This window comes from Uranotaenia lowii, chromosome 2, assembly GCF_029784155.1.
Source record: "Uranotaenia lowii strain MFRU-FL chromosome 2, ASM2978415v1, whole genome shotgun sequence".
In the NCBI taxonomy this organism is placed as follows: domain Eukaryota; kingdom Metazoa; phylum Arthropoda; class Insecta; order Diptera; family Culicidae; genus Uranotaenia; species Uranotaenia lowii.
Genome location: NC_073692.1, coordinates 259167496 through 259173495, shown reverse-complemented (window position 1 = coordinate 259173495; position 6000 = coordinate 259167496).

Here is a 6000-nt window from a genome sequence, read left to right as displayed (position 1 = left end):
ACATAAAATACATTGTAAAGTATTCTATTGAGACCCTCAGGATCAAAAGGGGTCAAGTGCCAAATTTATCAATTTTTAGTTAAGTATACCTAATGATTATTTATGGACATCTGGGGCAAACCTCAGATTGTTTATAATTTTTTTGAACCGTTTTTTGATTGAATAAAAACTGCTGGAATTCGAAAAATATATTAAAAATCGAGCACCTTCACTGCTTTGAAGCTCTCTCGAAATTCTCATTTAGGCGCTTGATCCCAAGCGCCTGAATTGTAAATGTGATTCAACTAATCAATATATTGATGTATATTCTTGATGAATTTTAAAATACAAAACAAAATCTAAACTTACAACATCTTATAAGTTATTCTGTGATAAGTGGAGAAGATAAATTTATTATTATTCAAGTTTAGCATAAAATATAAACTAAATTTCAAAATGAAATAACTTTACAGCAAAAGTTGATTCTAGTAAACTTAAAACGATGCAAATTATAAGTGTATAACTTTCGACCCATCACCTAACATTCCAGTGAGGGATGTATGTTAGCTGTGCTAGAGTTGGATTACATGTTCGAAATTTATCTTTTATCGATCTTCGTCTATAACTCTTTTTAATTCCCCTTTCTTTTTTTTCTCCTCTTAAAAAAAGTGCTAGACATAAATAATCAATTGTTATTAACACTAAATGAGTTTGGCTAGTTAAAAATCAAGGGTATGAGCCGTTTCAAATAAAGAAATATTATTAAAAAAAACTTTTGAACCATATAAAGAGATTCAATTTTTTCAAATGTATTTCAATGTAAAAGGGTTAACACATCTAGTGTCTACTTGCAGGCGTTTAATATTATAAGCTTTTAATGAAATATTTCAATCTCCAACGATTAGATGTATAGTAATGTAGAATACTTTTGCCTTGGATGATAAGTTACATAAAAAAATACCGTTCTAAACGTCTTCTATACAAAGGCGATTGAATATTCATTTTTTGCCAGGAATGATGTCGTCGTGGATTTGATGCGAAAGCATTATGATTCGATTGAGAATATTTGTTTGGTTTAAATCTCTTTGAATAATTTCGAAGAAAGCCGAAATGGAAGCTCCGATGGAAGGCATGCAACAACAGTGATTATTAATGTGTTCTAAGAAATTTAAAAATTTCTTTGCTATTAGATTAGATGCAAAATAATTCCAAATTTAGCTATCATGCTTTGAGTGCAACATTTGCTCTTATATTGTTTAATTTAAAGTGGTACCCAGCACAAAACAACCGTAAAATTTGACTGAACGGATAGCAAAATTATTCAAAATTTTGCTTGTATTGAAATCTTAACGATACCTTATTTTGCTCTCGTTTTTTTCTTAAAGTTTGGAAAGCATAATGATTCCTAATTATGCTATTATTGAAATTTTTGTGATGCCTTATTTTACCATCATTATGCTCTTCAAGCTCTCAAAAAACGAGGTGTAGTTTGGGTCTCAGTTTTAGCAAAATTAGGTATCATTTTGCTAACCAAGTATGGAAATCTTTGCTCTCATTTTTGCTGTGTACCACCTTATGTCAAGCAAAATGAGAGCAAGTTTGGCTTTCATGGCGTGATAGCAAAATTTGCTATAATTTTGCCATTAAAGTCTGCTCGGGAAGGCAAATCCAATATCTTCTCCCGGTCAACAAGAGGTTCGTTTATGATGTTTCTCGCCCCAGGTACTAACTGCTCTCGTGCCGGCCACTCTTTCTTAACATAGTGGTGGGCTCTGTCTCGACTGTCCCACATACATATAAAGCATGGGTACTTCGTGAACCCGGACTGTTGACCAAGTAGCAAGTTCACCATCTTGAAGTCGACACAGATGATCCATTGGTGCTGCTCATATTGGATTTTGTCGAGCACGTACTTCACTGCTTCATATTTCTCTACAAGAGTTGTGGAGTGCGCAAGAGGGATTGAGGCGAACTGGTTACCGTTGTGGAGGAGCACACACTTCAAAGAGCGCTTACAGCTGACAATAAACAGTCGCCATTCTCTCGGATCGTAGTGAGGAGCCCCGAGTTTAACAAGAAGACCGGCGACATCTCGGCAGTACACTAGGTCTTCCTCCTGGCAGAAGTAGCCCATGTAGTCCACATGCCTTCTACGAAAGTAAGTGATACGCGCAAGGATTGAAAAACTCATTCAAACGAGCCTGCATCGCTCCGATTTTTGCTCATAAAAATGCCCTGGAACGCGAATGAGGTGTGAGCGAGAATCTCCTGTTCTCACGAATCAAGCCACCTGGCAGCACTTGCTTTGTTCGGCATATCTTGTTTAATATCTGCTCTATCTTTAAAAGTTATTTTCTCAATGTTAAAAGTGTTTTAAAATTACGGATTTAAGTTTGTGATCTCAATAAGTGGCTCGAAATTGATTTGTCATCGGTTGTTGAAACAAATCTTTCTGTTTTGTGCAAAATTTTACGATAAAAAAATCTGTTGTTTCATGTGGTCTTAATGTAGTGGGTACATGTTGCAATAAAAGTGAGAGCGACGTTATCGTCCACATTCCATTCACATGGTGAGTAGAATGCGTTTCGTCTAGTTTATTTTCTTTTTATCTTCTATTTAACCACATCTATTTGCTATCTGTTCCATAAGTGGCGGCCAATGTATCAAGTGCAGAAAAAAAAGTTCTCGCCTGATTAATTGTCCAGTCCTTGTGGATGTACACTATAGTCTCTGAAACAGTTGCGAATATTTTTATCTTCTCCTCATCTCGTGATTCTAGCACTTGCTTGGCCTGTTAGTGAATCTCGATCGCCAAGCGGTGTAGATTAAGCGAACACCAGTAGCACCTCGCAAAAAGCTGTTCAATACAGTTTGTGCTTACTGCCAGTAGCTCACTTGATTGTAGTGAGTCTTGCTCGTGTTTTTTCACTAGCTTCCTTTTCGCTGATGCATCACTTTGAATGGTGCGTAAAATTGTTTGTGGCTTGCCGTTTCGGAGCATGTGTATTGTCTCTATTACTGTGGTTCTAGCACTTGTTTGGCTTGTTAGTCAATCTCGATTGCTAAGCGGTGTAGTTTTGGCAAACCTTCAGTAGCACTAGTGAGGGACGCAATATTGCTCGTCCTTGCGCTGATCAGTAGCACACAAATTTAGTAACAGTACATGCTTATGTTTCAGCAGAAATAAACATTTTTTTGTAACAACCAGTACACAGTGCAAAAAGCTTTGGTTAAAATTTAGAAGGTTAAAAACAAATTTAAACGCTTGTTGCTTATTATTTTCATTGTGATATTGTATTTATTTATATTTTAATAGCAGTTAAACATTTTCTTATTTTTATTTAAACTGACCACTGACATAATTGCTTATCATTTTAATTTCAATTTATTTATTTTTTATTCCAACTGACAACCATAAACTAAAAAAAAAACAATTTCGTGAATTTGTATCTATCTCAGCCGTACTACGATTGATTTTACCACAATTTCTTCTTGTCCTTATTTTTCTGATTTTCTTTCTCTTTTTTCATTAATTTATATACTTTTTTTAATCAAGTTGGACTATATTTAGCTTTTAATTTTTTGTTTGTGAATTTCTATTTAAGAAAATGGATGATGAAATGAGTGTGATATGTGTAGATTGTAAAAATGTAGAGAATTGTCTTGATAGAGTTCTAACGTGTGCTTATTGCTTCAAAAGTGTTCATCTTCGATGTAGAAACATTCTTGGTAGTGCAGCTCGTAAAATGAAAAAACAACAATTCTTTTGTGATGCAAATTGTGCAAACATTTATTTTAAAATCATCGGACAGCGCCAAGATCAGGACACAATTATCAGTAGCATCAATAACCAGCTGAAAGACATTATTCAGAACGTTGTTAGTACCGAAATGTCATCAATTAAATCTGAGATGAAATCAGTTACATCTGCTATAGAGGCCTCCCAGGAATTTTTGTCTTTGAAGTTTGAAGAAATTCAAACCGACTTCAAAGACCTAAAAACCCGGAACGAAGCTCTAGAAGCAGAGGTTACTGATCTTCAACAAAAGCATTCAAACCTTAATTCTCAAGTATATAAACTAGAAAAAAACTTAGATAAAGTGAATAGAGATGCCGTCTCAAAGAACTGTATGATTTTTGGTCTACCTGTCGAAAACAGTGAGAATACTCTAGAAAAAGTTGGTAAAATGTGCCGTTCTATTGGTTATGAATTGAATACCGAAAATGTTGAATATGCAGTCAGACTGTATTCTTCAAAAAAACCAAATGACTCTATACCGCCAATTAAAATTTCACTTAAAAACATCGCAATCAAGGAAGAAATTTTCAACAAAAAACGTAGTTATGGAAAACTCATCTCTACATCAGTGGATCCTTCACTGGTAGTTAATGGGAAAGCAACATACATTTCAATCCGTGATGAGTTAACCCCGTTAGCTATGGAAATATTAACCGAACTGCGGGAGTCGCAAGATCTATTGAATATGAAATATATTTGGCCCGGGAGGGGTGGGGCCATATTAGTGAAAAAATCTGAAGACTCCAAACCAATATCAATCAAATGCAAAATAGAACTCAAAAACTTTCTTAGTAAACATCTGACAAACCTTGACATTAATACCCCACTTGCTCAGAAGGACACACCTTCTCCTAAACGTAAGAAAAACTAAACATTTACGCTTCTTCTCTATGAATAATTGAAAAAAAAAAATCAATAAAAATGTATAACGAAATAAACAAATTTCACGATAACATCGAAGACTTTAATCGAAATAATGATAATAACAATAGTTACAATAATAATAATAATATAAATAATAATAACAATAATGATAATAATAATAATAATAACGATAATAATTATAATAACAATGTTAATGATAATAATAATGATGGTAATAATATAAATAATGATGGTAATAATATGAATAATGATAATAGTAATAATAATAATAATAATTATAATTATAATAATAATAATATAAATAATAACAATAATAAAAATAATAATAATAACTGTAATTATAAAAAAACAATTAGGATTTTACAATGGAATATATGCAGCATGAATAACTTAGAAAAATTCGACCATATTTTACAGTCAATTGAACATTTAAATATAACTATTGATGTAATAGTAATAAGTGAAACTTGGCTCACTGTAGATAACTGTCTTCTTTACACTATACCAGGCTTCACATCAATCTTTTCGTGCCGAGATCAGCCGTATGGGGGATTAGCTATGTTTGTTAGGAACGACTTAGATTTCAAAACGAAGTTAAATGTTACCTGTGATGGGTTTCATAGAATAAGTGTCGAAATATCTCATTGTGGTCAAATTGTCGAAGTTCATGGAATTTACAGACCACCTGCGTATCCGTTTAGTTCGTTGTGTGAACAAGTTGAATCTCTTCTTTCATCTGTGCCTGATAAACACTCGTGTCTTATTGTTGGCGACTTAAATGTCCCTGTAAATCTCGTTAATACAAATACTGTATGTAAATATAAAACCTTGTTGGAATCTTTTAGCTTTGCCTGTACAAATTGTTTCCCAACAAGGCCCAAAAGTCAAAACATTTTAGACCATGTTATTTGCAAAGTAAAAGATTTAGAACGAATAAAAAATGATACCATCTTTTCAGACGTAAGTGATCATTTGCAGATTCTCACGTCTTTTGAAATGTTACAAAAAAGACAAAAAACGGTCTTGACAAAAGAAATTACGGATCACGCTAAACTAAATGAATTATTCTCGAACTATCTTAGAAACTTTGTACCAGGCAACGTGAACAGCGGCATTGAAGAAATCTCAACCACATACAATAACTTATTCAAACGGTGTACTAAAACAATATCGAAAAAAATAAACATAAAAGGTAGTTACTGTCCATGGATGTCGTATGACCTATGGATTTTAATAAACATGAAAAACAACTATTTGAAACGTGTTAAAAAACATCCCAATGACATTCACCTTAAAGAAATGCTTCAACATATAAATAAAAAACTATATCTTAAAAA